Genomic DNA, 16,558 nt, shown 5'->3' on the forward strand with positions numbered 1-16,558 from the left:
TTTAAATTTGACAAAACATATGATTTGAGAGATTTGACACCGGATAATTTTTATGTTTACTTTTGATAGTTGAGAGAGATTTAAATTTGAAAATCTAATTTTTATTTGTATATGTGGTAGTTGTATTTGTATTGAATAATTCTAATATTTATTTCTGGTAGTTGAGAGATTTAAACTTAAAAATCTTATTTTTATTTGTATATGTGGTAGTTGTTACTGTTCAATACATAGTAATTATTATTTCTTTATTTATTAACGGTAGTTGAGTGATTTGAAACTAAAAGTTTATTGCTAATATTACCCTTTGTTTTAATATAAATGGAACACTTCTTCTTCTTAAACACATCACTTCTCTATTTTGTATCTAAAATTTACTTTATCGAGGTTGAGGTCATACCATTCCCCCTTATCTTTGAGTGGTAAATTATTTTCCATCTATTTTTGTATACACTTTGTTCTATATATTATTACCTTATTTTTTCTTATATTATTATTTTCCTTATCAACTAATGCACTTTGTTTTTCCATGTTTTTTGATATTTTGTTTGGACTATGTGCATTTTGCTTCGTTAATGTGAACTTTTCTTTGTTTTCAACTATCATGAAGTAAGCTCTATTGTTATTAGAAGGTAATGTGACTTTCGACAATATTTTATATATTAGTTCCACTTATCTCATCCCATCGACTATTTTTTTTAAAGTCTATCTTGCCTTGCCTTGCACACTTAGACGTTCACCATTACTTAATGTGCTCTTTTCTTTGCCACACTTGTACATGAACTTTTGCGTTTTTAATTTCTTTGTTAGAAACAAATGGGATGAGTATGTTTGGTAACTTTTTTCTTAAAAAAATTTGCCTAAGAAAAACTATGGTTGATGCGATATTGGCTTGCTATACAAAAAATATGCATGAAATTTGTACGAAATTGAATTTAAAAAATGATTGGCTTTAACATATTTTTAAAAAGCAAAATTAAATTATAAAATTTAAATTTCATATAAATTTAAATTTTCAAAATAAAAAAACCAACATGCCGCAAAACATGACAGAAAAGTTTAAAGAAGAAAAACAATTTTTTTACAAGGATTTTTGTTATTTTGGTTTTTAAAACGAAAGGTAAATTAACAACTTATTACTAACTTCTTGAAATGTTGGTAAATTTGTTACAAAGCATTATGTTAAAACTTTTGTTTTCAAAGAAAAATTGTAAAAGAAGATAATCTTGTACTTTTTTAAAAGCAATGCTAAATTAAAATCAAAAGTCTCACAAGTTTTTTTTTTTTAAAAAGACACAATTGTCTTTTCTAAAATCAAAACTAAATTAAGAAAATTTTCGAACTTCATAACTAAATTAAGAAAATTTTCAAACTTCATTACTAAATTATATAGAGGAAAGAGTTCGATGATTAAAAAACAAAGACAATTTTTTTACTAAAACTTAAAAAATAGTAATTAGATTCATACTAGTATTATGAGTATCAAGATTTGATTTCATTTTTGTTATTCCACTAGTAGAAAAAGGGCCTACAATGACAGTTAAATGCTGTCATTGAAGGTTTTCGTGACAGTTTTTTGCAGTCATTGATGCGGCAGTCATGGAAAGTATTTTATGACAGTTGTATAAACTGTCACAAAATGTTGTTTCAATGACACATAATACCTGTCACTAAAGATTTTTTTTAATGACTGAATATAACTGTCATTATTTAGCTACGATGACAGTTAATAACTATCACAGTTTAACATTTTATGACAGAGTATAACTGTCATTATTATATATTCGATGACAGTTAATTACTATCATTGTTTATATTTTAAGACAGATTATAACTGTCATAGTTGACATTTTATGACGGAAGATAACTGTCATTGTTAATAATCTATGACTGATATTAAATGTCATTATTTATCATTTATGACATTTTTTAACTGTCATCATTTTACTTACCATGACTTTTATTAACTGTCAATAAAACTTTTTCGATGACAGTTTTATTTTCAATTTAAATGTCATAGTTGTGTTTTTTAGTCCCTTTTTTCAAAAGCCCTATTTCTTATTGAATTATGTATTTGTTGTCGCCCTGCCATTACACATAACATTACATACCAATACAATAACAAATGGAAAAAAGGTGAACGCTTTAATAGAAATAAACACTTACTAATATTGCTTTAATTGTTAGTACAAATGTTTTTTGGTACGAACAAACTATTTTAAATAATTACATTTAAACAAAAAAATTTCCTACCAAACCTATAAAAAAGGCTATACATCAACTAATTGGCGTATCCATGGTTTCATTGCTCCAATGGATTGTGGCAAAACCTAATAAGAAAAGAAAAGGAAACAAAATAATTCAACAAGACAACACATTCACCCACATAAACACATCACATTCACTTCATGATGAACAACACACTTCAACAACATAGAACACATACACACTTCAAATATGTTTGCCTATTCAACCATAACATGATTGAGTACATACCTTATAGAATGCCATAGGATTCCCTTTTGCCTTGTTAAGACCTTTGTCAACCTAGCAAAACCAAAAAGAACACACTTCAAGATCAACAACACACTTCAAGATCAACAACACTTCTTTATCTACAACACTTTTTTATCAACAACACACTTCAACAATAATTACATACATACTTCAAGATCAACAACACTTCAATATCAACAACACTTCTTTATGTACAACATTCTTTTATCAACAACACACTTAAACAATAATTACATACACACTTCAAAATCAACAACACTTCTTTATCTACAACACTCTTTTATGAACAACACACTTCAACAATAATTACATACATACTTCAAGATCAACAACACTTCTTTATCTACAACACTCTTTTATGTTCGACATTATTTGCTCTCCCATTTTCTCCACTTTCTGCCACAGCACTAAAACTCCAATAATATTCCCTTTTACAAACACTAAAAAGGAAAAAAAACACATGATTCGTAAAACTCACAAGCTGGTTAAATCTCTTACTTTCTTCAATCAACAAATCAACCTACATATTCAAATTGGAATGTACTCAAGACCATTGGAAAGGCCATGACAATAACTATTTTAAAAGTTTGGCATCAACAAAATTCATGAGATTTCTCTACCAAGTACTTTAAACCTTGGTTTTGCTAAGTGACTAAAGTTCTTACCCAAGAAATGTGAAAGTGTTAAGCAAGAGTATGAGTCATCGAAATGGAAAGAAATTAGAAGTACCTCATCACAAAGAGGCTCCAAAACCAAACTTTCCTTTGAACTCCGTCCAACTTTTTTACAGTTTTGCTTAATCCATTAAATGTCAATCTGCCATCTGCAAATATCTAAACCAAGCAATCATTTTTGCTGAGCAAAATTCTCAATGTTTAATTGCAAGATATGCGATTGAAGAGACATATTACAAATACACATTATTGTTTTTATAATGTTAGCCGGCCTATTCGACCACACTCAAACTGGAAACACCTCCACATTGCAAAATTTCTATGTTCCAAATGACAGAATGTAATTAACAACGATTTACTCCCCAATCAATCTCGATAAAAAATGAAGAAAATGAAAAAAAAAATAGAAACCAGAGAAGAGAAGCAATAACCTTGGGACAGAAGAGGCATTAGTATTTTCCAGGATACAATGTTCATCACATGCGATTCCAATTAAGATCCATCTTCTCCATAAGAACCTTCACTTTAGGGTAACCTAAAGCATTAATCTCAAAATCGAAAAACAAACAAAAAGGGTGGGGTTTCATTTTCTATCATTCTCATGCTGCAAATAAGAGATTAGCTGAAAAAGAAAGATCAAACTACATATTTTCAAACTCAAAACACAACCATCATATGTTCAAACTACAGTCATCATATTTTCAAACTCCAAACACATAATGTACTAATCTAACTTGAAAAACTCACAATGCAAGAACCGATATACATATCTAAGAAGGGAGTTCTAAACTTAAGATCAAGAATGTAAAATCCAATACTTGTGATAAATAAGAGACAAGAAAAAAATGGACAAATTAAATGCACATAATATTAAATGGAGACAAAAGTTAATATTCCAGATAACGATAACACACAACTCAAACTTCATTTACAATAAATTTGTAGCTTAGAAGATAAGAAGAAGCAAATAGAGATACAAGCATGTACCAGGATCACATTGTTGATAGAACTCTTCAACATCTGAAAGATAAAACTTAAAAGAATTAGACATTCACAAGTTACAAAGGTAACCAAAAGAACCGAGTGTTTCTTGCTTTCAATCAAATTGATATGAATAAAGCCTCCAACCATCACCTTTATTGAACAAAAAAAATTAGCAAGACATAAAATTATTGCTTGGAAAATGATTTTACAGAGGGAGTTTTAATTGAAAATTCTTCAACCATGAGCACAAATAAAATGTAGGTAGAGGCAATATTCACATTAAGACCTTAGTTATATATATTTCCCTTTCGTCAAAGCATATAAGCAACAACAGCAAAAGGTAAATATCAAGTGAACAAAAGTTTGATATAGTATGATTAACCTAGAATCACCCATCAAACAAATATGTAAGTCTCCTCTAATCTGTAATGACTAATTAGTTTGGAATTTCAATTTTTAGTTTCATCAGTGAAGAGCTGATGAAAATCATTCTAAACTTACAGAATGCAGTCTCTGCACAAGTTAATGAGTAGGTGTCAAATTAAAATTTTACATTTTGTTGATAAGATACAGAAATTAAGACCCTACAAAAATTAATATTCCAAACTCTTGAAGTTTGGCCTGCAAACCAAATGCAACGACATGCATTAGGACCAATATCAATCAAACTACGGAAGAGAAAAGGAAATATTTTTCTAGCAATGCCTTTAAAGAAGTAATTGAAAAACCTCCTGAAACTTCAGAAATTTGGATGCTCTAAGTTGAAGAATTAAGTTGCCTTTCGTTTGGTTTGTTCTACAACGCTGAGATGGGTACTCAAATAGAGGCATAAAGACTCGAGCTGTTATCTCCTGTGAAAGCAAAAAAGTGAATAAAGCCAAAACAACCAAGTGTTTCTAGCTCTCAATCAAATTGACATGAATAAAGCATCCAGCCATCACCTTTATTGAACAAAAAATCAACAAGACATAATCAGTGTCTATTGAACCAACTTCAGACTGTATTGAGGTCCTTTTAAATAACATCTCGTGAATTCACTAACAAAGTCCAATTTAAAAAAATCCAGTTTTGACTGTACAAGGATATTGTCTCCCACGCACAAGGATATTTCGAATTCAAATGAGAAGAGACAAAAGAACCATGCTATCTGCCATAAGATTGGCCTAGAAAATTCCATCTTAGGTGAAACCCTGATATCACGTAAGTTGGTAGACCACACAAAAGTCATATGGTTATCTACGTTCTGGATAAAGAGAAATGAACATGAAAACATCCAGATAGAATAGAAAAAGAAATATATAGTCACAAAATTTTAAATATATCATTTTTCATTCACAAAAACAGAAAAGAAATTGTCATATTCATATTGAAAGTCACCTGGTGATTTTGACACAAATGTTTCATCCGGAGCAGTCCCTTTAGGTTGGCCAACTGAGTTTACTAGTTTGGTAGTTAGCGACCTAACCATAGTTTCTTGCACTTGTACAATATCAACTTTTTTTAAGTTTTCAGCAGCTTCTTTCGCTGCTCTCCTCTCAGCTTCTATGACAGCTTTCATTGCTTCCTCAACTTTGGCTTTTGCTTGCACATGTGTTTTTAGATGTGTGAGATGCAGTAAAGTGCAAAAATCCTTTGGGGGCTTAAGAGCAACGTGAAAATACAAAGTTGTAGACTTGGTTTTTGTCAAGTACCTAAAAAAATGTAAACATAACTTTTGTTTTTGAATTTGAAAAATATCAATTTCATTGATTAAATGAGATGATATAATCCAAAGAAGTATAAAATGGGAAAAATTAAATTAAATCTATTGTGGATCTTTATATCGAAAAATAGAAAGGAAAGATGGATCTCAGATTCCGTTAGAGTATCTATCTTTGCCTTTGAACAACCAAGCATTCATCCCATAACTTCCACATAATGGCAATAAACATTTTTGTCCATAGGAGACCCTTTTTTTTTATTTTTAGAAAGGGTGTTTGTTCCACTCTTATGTAGTTAGGTCCCGTAGTTTCTTGTGTTTTTCACCATTGGAAGAAGGAATTAACTCCTTGATGATATTATCTGATCAAAGAGTAAAAATAGGGTGGATCATTGTTTAAGATCAATGATCCTCAAATTGAAGCAAAGGATGGTTGATAGAGTTAAAATGTCAATAGAATTGGGTACAAGCAAAGAACCCAAAAAATTATCTTAATTTTACATCGAAGTCATCTATACTAGTAAAATGACAAACACACATATAGAAAAATAAAGGAAGAAATAAAATTAAACAAACAAACAAGAAAAAACATTCATCATTTTCAAATAGCTGGCAACAAACCTCAACTTCTGTTTTAAGCTTTTCTTGACGTTTTTTATCCAATAGAATTGTCTTCTCCTTTCTTTTGGCTTCCTCAAAAGCTGCATCACTTCTAATTTTTCTTTCTTCTCTTTTTGATATTTGTTCATTATGTTGTTGAACAGTTGTCAAGACTTATCAAGGCCTTCAGCACTAAAAGTAGAGATAGAGAATAAGCACAAAGTAAAATATGTTAAAGAGGACTTTTGCATAGTCATTCTGTCATTGACTCATTCATAAGTGGCTAAGAATAGAAAAGAATCATAAAGACCTAATTAGAACATTATTAAAAAAAATTATAACCTGGGTTCAAGCTGGGGAAGAAAAAAATTGCAATTTCAAGGTTGGAATTTTTGAATACAATTCAGCTACTGCAGGGGGATGCATTGTTAAAAATAGGAGAGACACAAGAAAAATGTAAACATAAAAGTTCCATGGGTGGAATTCAATGCATTAACTTCTATTTTACAATTATAAAAGTACCTTCAACTTCATCACTTGGTGAACATAACTATACTATAGAGAATATATGACATACTAATCTCTTCTTTACAAAAGAGTTTGTGACAAATTAACTAAAGGTATGTGACACATTGATTCCTAGATTTGAATTAAGCAAGATGATAAAACACCAAACAAAACTAATAGAAAACGTACATCTCACGTTGATATTGAGTATCCAGTCTTCGATCAGTTTCTCGTCTTGCCTCATAGTATTTCTCAATTTGAGAGATTGTAGCACTTTATTTTTCATTTAAAGTAATAAGGTCAGTCTCTAACCTTCCAAGTTGGTTCCTGATTTTCTCCTGTTTGTAAACCAATATAGAAAAGACCAGCAGAATGGAAGGTTAGCTTAATTTACATGTACGTTATCACCCGATGGTTGAAATTAAAAGTTCTTCATAATTTCTAACATCTTCTACATTTTAAGCCAAAAACGTTAGACTAAACGATAATACAACAATGAGAACATTCAAATTAAAACCATATATTCCTTAGAATAATTAGAAACACTTCCAACACGAACAAAAAAACTAGCAAAACAGAACCAAACAACACAGATTGAAATAAAAATTCAAGAGAAGACATGAGCAACTTTAGAATTTACATAAAAACAATCAGAGAGAGCATTTGGACATCGAAATAGATCACTCGAATACACAACACAAAAGTCCACATAAAAAATAAAAATAAAAAAGAAATTGTAATCTACGGAAGGGAAACAAATAAACAATACCGAAATTAGCAAGAGAACCTTCGCGCAAGGATGGTGCAAGGGAAGAGGAGTGTCCCTCCGTCATAGACATATGTATTCCAGAATCGTACTCCATCGTAGAGGAACATGGTCCTAAAATCACCGTCCCATCGCCTGTTAAGAACTCATCCCATCAAAACCCACTACCCAATCCCCATTTCCAACAAAATAGAGCAGTTGGAGAGCAGCAATTTGGATCAAATCAAAAACCCACCATCCAATTTCCTTAAAAAAAACACAAAAACAAAAAGGGAAAAACAGAGAAAGAAAACGAAAAGTTTATGTATATAGGATTGACGGAGGATTGTGTAAGTGGGTTTTTTAGAGAGAGACAGAGAGAGAAAGAGAGAAAAGGGCGTTGTCTTCTCCTCTCCACACAAAAAAACTAAAAAGAGAGAGAAAAGAGTAACGAAACCAACCAAAACATCCGTTCCTCCATTGTTGCTGACAATTTTTGGAGAGGAAAACCAGCGAGGGAGAGCTTGAATCGACAAAGGAGAGAGGTTCTGAAGGAGAAGTGGAAGGATCACGAAATTTGGGATGCTGCAATGTTGTTGTTGTGCCCTAGCAAAGGAAGAAGAAGAGGAAGTAGATGGTGAAGAAAAAACTCCAATTCCCTCTCTCTTCTTTTTCTTTCTTTTTATGTAATTTAAAATAAATACTTATAATTTGAAAATTTATATTTAATGACATTTAAAAACTGTCATAGATTCAAGACAGTTAAAAACTGTCATAAATTCTTCAAATCCGAAAAATTCCGTCTTTTCCCGCCAAAAACGCATTTTTTGGCATTTTATAACAGTTATTATTTCCCTCCTTCAATTTGGGATGGAACCAATTGTCATAGTAGGTGGTTTTTCTTGTAGTGTTCATTTAGGGGGACATTACACCAACCTTAGTTATGCCACACTAGCAAAAGAACTTGAACCATAAAAGTAGATTGTTGTTGTGTTAGAGAACCCAATGTTAGGAAACAAACAATATTAAGACTTCAAGAGCCTCGTGTACTAGGAACTCAATAGCATGGGCATAGAACCACACAAGTTGATTGCAATGGCTTACTGTCATTTGCACAACACAACAATGGATGCCAATGATCAACATGATAATGATATTTGGAGACAGAAGAATAGAAAATCAATCACCACACCTAAGACCAAATTAGGCAACTTAATTTTTTTTTCGTCTAATTCAAGAAAGTGCTCTAGCTTGTCAAAAGAGTACTCTAATGAATCGAAGATGTTTTGCTATCTTGTGTACTATGTAAGAACAAGAGGGGATTGGAAGCCGCTCAATATGTGGACATTGAAGAGATGGTTGTGATTTTCTTGCATATTGTAGCACACAATGTTAAGATAGAGTAACTGGACGACATTTTGCAAGGTCCGGTGAGATAGCGTCAAGACATTTCAATGTTGTTTTTAACGCAGTTCTTAGGCTCCATGAAATCCTTCTTAAGCAACTTTTTCCAGTGACCCATTCATGTTTGCACGAGAAGTGGCGATGGTTTCTGGTATATAATCGACCCGCCTACTACTTTACAGTGGATATGTGCTTCTATGAAACGACGAATAAAATACCTTTTACCCCTTAACAAAATTGTCTAGGTGCATTAGACTATACACACATCAAGGTGAATGTAAGTATGAGTGGTCGCCCAGGGTATAGGTCTAGAAAGGGCGACGTTACCACAAATGTATTTGGTGTGTGTTCGCAAAACGGTGAGTTCATATTTGTCCTGCCTGGATGGAAAGGGTTTGCATCAGATTCGAGGATACTTAGAGATGCAGTGTCACGACCTACTAGTCTAAAAGTCTAAAAGGGTAAGATGGTGCATTCACTTCTCCCCACACAATGGTGTTAGACAATATGCTCATTTAATATGGTATACCCTATTAATTCATTATAAACACAACAAGGACAGGTTACTACTACTTGTGTGATTTTGGTTATCAAAATGCTGAAGGATTCCTCACTCTATATCGAGGTCAACGTTACCATCTAATTGAATGGCGTGGAGGAAACCCACCCAACATGCTCAAAAAAGCTATTTAACATAAGGCATTCCTCAGCTAGAAACGTTATTGAAAGAGCATTTGGATCATTGAAGGGTCGGTGGTCCATTCTATGAGGAAGATCCCATTACCTCATTGACATGCAATGTAGAATAATAACGACATGTTGCCTCTTACATATCTTGATACATAGAGAAATGGGTTCAGAGGCAACATTTGAGGAGCCACATCTTGGTGAAGGTGCTTCAAGCGAGATGAACATTGAGAATGTAAGCTTCATAGATACAACTAATGTTTGGACTGAATGGAGGGATAATCTTTCAAACCAAATATTTGAGGAGTGTAATAATGTTTGACTAATATATGTAGTATAGTTTTCCATATAATTATGTTATTTTATCACATGATTTGTACTTGAACTATTTTTTGTGTGTAATTGTAGTCAGAAATACATGGGGCTTCCCTCTAAATTATGAGAACTAAGCTATCTATATGTCAATCTATAGATTTTGTATACATTAACTTTTCTGAAATTCATGTTCTAATTTAAATGGTGTCAAAAAATTCAAAAGCCACTAAGCATCGGTGGACAACCATTGAGAATGAGGCATTAGTTGAGTGCTTATTACAACTAGTGGAGGAAGGTGGTTGGAGGTATGATAATGGGACATTCAAACCAAGATATTTGGTACAAGTACAAAAACTAATGAAAGAAAAAAATAATTCCTGGAAGCAACATACAAGTAACTCCAAATCTAGAGTTGAGAGCAAAACTTTTGAAGAAGCAGTACACTGCCATAGCAGAGATGATGGGGCTAGCTAGTGTGTAGTGGGTTTGGCTGGAATGAGGAATGAAAGTGCATTGAGTTAGAGAAATTTGTGTTCAAAGACTGGTTTAAGGTAAGACGATGAATACAATTCATACTTTTTATAAAAGTGAAATATAATATACTTACATTTGTTAACTTCATGTAGGGACACTCCAATGCTCGATGCCTACTAAATAAACCATTTCCTTACTTCTATGACTTGGGAATTGTGTTTGGTAGAGATAGGACTCTTATAATTTTGTCTGCTCCTGCTTAGCTGCAAAATGCATGCAATATGCATAAGACACCTAGATTCCAACTCTAATATGATAATTATAACCCTGGGAATCTCTTTAAATCTCCTACACGATCATTCAACATTCTACACGATTGTTCAACCTTTTACATGATCGTCTACCCTCTTATACGGTTGTTCAATCCTCTTACACGATTGCTTATCCTTTTAAATGATCATTTTCTTCTTATATGATAGTCTAACTTTCTTACAGATCCTTTAACTTCCTACACGATCATTTAATTTTTTATACGATCGTTTAACAAAAATATTTTTTTAAAACCTTCCATTTAGGCACGAGTCTTACATCAGGAGTATTGCTATTTAGCTCGACGTATGACTTTAAGTGTGAGAGTTCATGTATATCCCGATGCTTTGGTTATGGCATTCGGAGTTCGTGTATATCCTGACGCTTCAGTTACGGCGTTGGGAGATATGATATCTGACGTTCGTTCTTCCACTAGACGAAAAAAAGAAGTTCATCTTTCTGTCGGCTGATCATTCTCTTTTCTCCCGAATACGAAGTAAAAGGAATCAAATTTGAGGAGGAGATGAACCCAGAGGAATGGTGAAGTAGAAGTGTTGTGCTTTTGATTTTTTTTTTTTCTGTTTCTTCCCATTTATAAAGGAGGGAAGAGTATCAAATCTCAAAGCTTCTCAACAAACCTGCAAATGGCAGTTGAGATTAAGAGATTGAGTTGAGACTGAGTAGAGTCTGAGTTGAAATGTGGAGAACTCCAACCCCTTTTCCTATTCCTTTTCTTTTTGCTTTACTTAAAAGAAATATATAATTAAATTAAAATGAAAGGCGCTGAGGAGTGGGATGATCTTTTTAAAATGAAAGGAAAGATTATTCTAAAGATAAAGTTCAAATGAAAGAAGGAAGTTGCATTTGAAATGAGGTGATGAAGGAAGAGTGTCACAACAAAGGAGTTCTATCGCAAGAAGAGTTAGGCATTCTGGTAAAAAGTAACGTGAAGTGAAGTCAGAAGAGAAGTGGGTGATTGTGGTCCGTCGCAAGAAAGAGAAGACAAGGAAGAAAAAAGCAGAAAAAAGAATTTAGCTTCTTGAGAAGTAGTAGGCAAGGAAGAGTTTGGCTTTTCGAGGAGATAAAAGTTCTCTCGAAGGAATGTCTAATATGAAGTGACCATCGGTTTACGTGTTGAGTTTGGATTTGGTTGCGTGGTGCAAGAAGGCGGTAAGATGACATGTGTAAAGTGGTAATTCGAAACTAGGGCGCAAAGGAAGTAACTGGTCCAAAGTATACAGGTGGAGGCCTGAAATGAAGTGCTGTTATTTTGAGCTTTTGCCAAGAGAGTGCAAGGAGTTGAGTGATGCTAAGGAAGTACTAGGAGAGGAGCGACATCTGGGGAAGAAGAGGATCAAAAATTTGTGTTAATGACCTTCTTAAACTAAACACTCCTGCACAAGTGACCTTCTTGAACTAAACACTCATGCGTTTCTCAAGCTAAACGTTTTATAATGTTTTCTTAATAGATTCCTTCTGAGTCTGAGCTATGCATAACTCGTTCTGTATCTCTATGTGTTATTATTATCATTGTTGTTATTGTTTGAAAAGAGAAAACTATTGCTTTCTATGTGCTTATTGTGATGAATGCATGCAAACCATTAGTCTTATTCCTATCAAATGAGCAGTAATTATGTGGCGTGCACATAATGTGAATGACATTATATGAACGGTTGGTGCAACAAGAAATGAATCATGAAACTTCTCAAATTCTTTGGATGGAGTGAACATCACAATAGCTCAATCACAAGATACTAACAAGAGTGAATCATAGTAGGCTTGGCGAGGAGGAGGATTCATGTTCTTGGTAGAAAGGAATAAGAAGAGCTAATATGAGATTTATGTGATTTATGAAATGAGGCGTTGGAAGGCATGTTTGAGAAATGAAAATGAATTTGTGCTTGACTTGTATTCCCAAAAAGATTTTCAAAAATCTTCACTCACTAAGTATTTGACTTACGTGTTGAGATGTTGATGACAAGTAAGGAAAGTAAGATGGGTTGTTACGCAGGAAAGTTGATTGAGTTATCTGTCTTTGAATGGTTTAAAGTTATTACGTGTAGGGAGGGTTGCATCCTAGTTTTATGTGTGAATTGAGTCTTGTCTTTGAAATGGATTGCTAGGCGATCAAGAAGAAGGATAAGAAAGGGGTTCTTATACTCCTAAACACCTTAATTAACGTGAAGAGTAGCAATCCAATTGAAGAAGGAAGTCAGGGAGCTTAGAGCTTAGGTTTTATTTTTGTGCCTTGCGAGAAAAGAAATGTAATTGTAAAGTATTGGATCAAGTAATAAAAGCAGAGTTGTGTTTTCCATTTTCTTTCCACTGTGTTGGGTTGTGTATCTTTGTTGTGCTTATCGCTTAGTTGCTGAAAAGTTTAAGTGTTGTAGTCTAGGCAATTATGCTAAGTTGGTTGTTTAAGTGTTTTCCGCTGCGTTGAGTTGTAAAGATCTTCTAAGTTCAAAGTTGGAACTCTATGTTGGAGATTGGTTTGAGAAGTTCCACTTACTAGGCATTTAAGTCATTATCTCGAAGAGAGGTACGCTTGGGTGTTTAGGCAGCATGCCTCCTTCTAGTCATATGAAGTGGCTAGTGGGACGGGGTGTGACATCCTTAACCTAAAACATAATGTAAAAAAGAAAAGAAAACTATTTGATGACCTTCTCCTTCAACATGTCCACGAACCTTTTCCTTCAACACGTTTGTAACATTGACAACGCAATAGTGAAAGTCTGGAACATCGGCAATGGTGAGAAAATTTCCTATTTTTGCATTTTAATTAATTCATCCTTTGTTAGCTTTCTTCTTGTCGTTTTTCCCATCTCCGTTGACCTCCATTTCAAACTTCTACATACAAAAACCCACCATTTCACCTACCCTTCCCCCCCCCCCCCAATTGCATTTTATTTGTGGATTCTTTCTCTGAACCACTATCCTCTATCTTCTTTAATTTATCCACATTTTTCTTTTATGTCTTTTACTTGACTCATAAGTGATGCCTTCTGTGCCTTTTTGTTCATTAGACTTACTTGATCTTTCTCATATTCGAGAACCCTATGGTAAATGATCTAAATGATCATGAACCCTATGGTAAATGATCGTTCACCACATCTATACGATTGCTTACCAACTACATGATCGTTTATCATAGTCAGCATGATCATTAGATTTAAAGTTTACTATGGTAAACAATTTAAACGATTGTGAACCCTATGGAAAGCAATCATTTACAACAAGTTCGACAGGTCCGGAGGATTCATGAATTCCATTAAAAGAGAAGGGATCTTGGTCCATAGAGTCCCAAGAAGGTAAGAACTCCAACCTGTCCATTTGTTCGGTCTAACAAGGGATGGAGGAACTCATGCCTTAGATTCTGTGAACCTGTTCTTGCGCTGTAAAGAATTCTTCCAATGATTTTGAATTTAACCTTTTAAAAAGGTGAACTTTTGCAAATACTAATCAATCCAAGGAAAAGCTTGGTCGAGGTTCTCATCCTTCTCATGAACTCAGTAAAGGTGAATAATAGTCTATCTCATATTTAGACCTCTTAAATAGTAGTTAGATCGAGATGGATGCTCCTGCCAAGAGCCTTCCCTTTGACGCAGATGGATCAACAGAGTGTATTCTCTTTGGAAGCAAGATCTGAAGAGGAAAAGTACACTAGAGAACCCTTATCCGAGGCTAAAGACGGCTCGGCTAGTCTACTTCCTCCTTTCAGTCAAGTTCAGATGTGGCAGAAGACTCTTCCTACTCAATTTATGGTGTGGATCTATCTTCTACTAGTGATTCACGTAGAAAAGCTTGCCACCTAGCTTACTTAGGCTTTTCTATTGGTCTTAGGTTGCGAATACTGAGCGGATAGGAAGGACCTCATCCTGAAAGTAAGGACCTCTTTTATCCATTAAGTTAAAGATGGAACAGGTTAATATGGATATATAAAAGTCCTCTTCGAACCCATACAAAGTGAATATGGTAGATTTGAGAGTCCTTCGGATGGGTTCTATGAATAGGTTTTCCATTTTATCCACTAAGTCAAAGAAGGAGCTAGAAGAATAAGAGGCTCAAAGAAAAACTTCACCTCTTCCATCTTCTTTTCATATGGTGCAAAATGGTGGACTCAAAGCCTATCTTGGTCGTCTTGAGACTAAGCTAACTTCCTTCCCCGCTCCGTGGGGAATGAATCAGGAAAGCATGATCCTTCTCTCGCTAACTCTTTCAGGAAGGAGATTTGAGTCTTGAATTCTTCCATCCAATAATAGCTCAAAGTGCTACATGGAAAAATTCCTCAAACATTATAGTGTGGAATCTTTGATACATCTACATTGTGAAAAGAAAGTTTATCCTTCATTCAAAGTCCTTCTCAAATTCTTTAAGCATGTGGAATGATTCCTCCGGACCAATCTCACTATTTCATAACTTAGGTTTTCTTTCTCTTTCTTCCATTTATCACATTCAAAGAATCAAAAGAAGAAATTGAAACCCGTTAATAAGGCACGAAGCAAAGCGGCTTCCCACAGAGCTTCACACAATTAATGAACAAGAAGTTTCACTCTTTGCCTAGGTGAGAGAATGTCTCTAATGAAAGAGTGAATTTCAATGACATTTTTAGTTTTACAGGGAAAGCTGTATTTTCTTAAGAAGGAAGAGAGAGAAAGAAGAAAATACGAAGAGCAGATAGACCCACAGAGCGGTAAAGATCTTTGGCCAGGACTTGATAGGGCTAGTTGTAAGATGGCCTAGCGAAGAAGATATGAACAAAGACCAAAACAAGAGAGTAGGTGTTACTTTGCTCCTCTTTTGAGTGGTGATGATCTTCATTCAATTCATGACTGGCTTTTCATGGTTCAAACATCAGAATGTAAGAGTTTATAATAAAGGGGGTAAGGGAGGAATTCTCTTTTTAGTTTAAAAGATCGAATCATTACTTTTGAGGTTAGAGGGTCGAATCAGTACCAGAATATGCTCTCTTTTTTGGCTTTAGGTGACGAATCTTAGAAAAATTGAACTAGTCTTTAATGCCCAAATCTAGGGTATTTACAAAAAAACTCCCATTTGGCCTTATAAAAAAGATATTTGATGAGGTATGAATGGATCTCTTTCCTTGAATCATCCTGAATAGAAAGCAGAAAGAGTCAACAGTCCTTCGTTTTGAACCAAGTCAAAGAGCTCGAGACCTAAACTTTAAACCACTAGAGCAAGGCCACTGACAAATAGGTGAAGCAAGCCAAGCCACTGACACACCCTTTTTGCGTGGCCCACTACGTTGTTTCTGGTCAGCAGACGGCTCTTGCTGCTTCAATTGCTTAGAGTCCTTCCTGTAGGTAAAAGACCCCTTACATCACGAGTTCCATTCTATCCTCTTTCATGTTATAGCCCACTATGTGGTGTTCATATGGCTAATCGATTCAACCTGATTAGATGCTCAATCACCCTAGTTTCTTCTTTCTCTGTCTAGTTGGACAACCCTTCGACATACTGGTTAAGAGCCAAGAAGGCCAACAAGAGAAAACATAGAGAAGGAAAGCCTAGCTACATTGTCCAATCAATTAACCATGGTCAGCACAATCGTGTAGCTATGGTAAACGATCGTGTGGCCAATCATGTATTACTAAAGTATATTACTTAAAATGAGCTATACAATTGTGT

General features: G+C 34.1%; 1 long non-coding RNA gene across 11 annotated transcripts; it reads right to left on the bottom strand.

Annotated features, from left to right (window-relative positions):
• Nucleotides 1-2,123: 2,123 nt before the first annotated feature.
• Nucleotides 2,124-8,402, bottom strand: LOC103503978 (uncharacterized). 11 transcript variants are annotated; one of them, XR_007821376.1, is made up of 11 exons: nucleotides 8,185-8,402; nucleotides 7,748-7,879; nucleotides 7,168-7,316; nucleotides 6,493-6,663; nucleotides 5,550-5,863; nucleotides 4,901-5,023; nucleotides 4,176-4,208; nucleotides 3,620-3,706; nucleotides 3,244-3,337; nucleotides 2,494-2,544; nucleotides 2,124-2,327 (listed from the first exon to the last, which is right to left on the bottom strand). It is a non-coding gene; the product is annotated as an uncharacterized LOC103503978 (long non-coding RNA). The 11 variants fall into 11 exon arrangements; XR_007821373.1 differs by having other exon boundaries at nucleotides 3,244-3,347; nucleotides 3,620-3,736; nucleotides 7,766-7,858; nucleotides 8,185-8,392; XR_007821378.1 differs by having other exon boundaries at nucleotides 7,748-7,858; nucleotides 8,185-8,392.
• Nucleotides 8,403-16,558: the final 8,156 nt, after the last annotated feature.

The sequence above is a fragment of the Cucumis melo genome, chromosome 6 (assembly GCF_025177605.1).
Source record: "Cucumis melo cultivar AY chromosome 6, USDA_Cmelo_AY_1.0, whole genome shotgun sequence".
NCBI lineage: Eukaryota > Viridiplantae > Streptophyta > Magnoliopsida > Cucurbitales > Cucurbitaceae > Cucumis > Cucumis melo.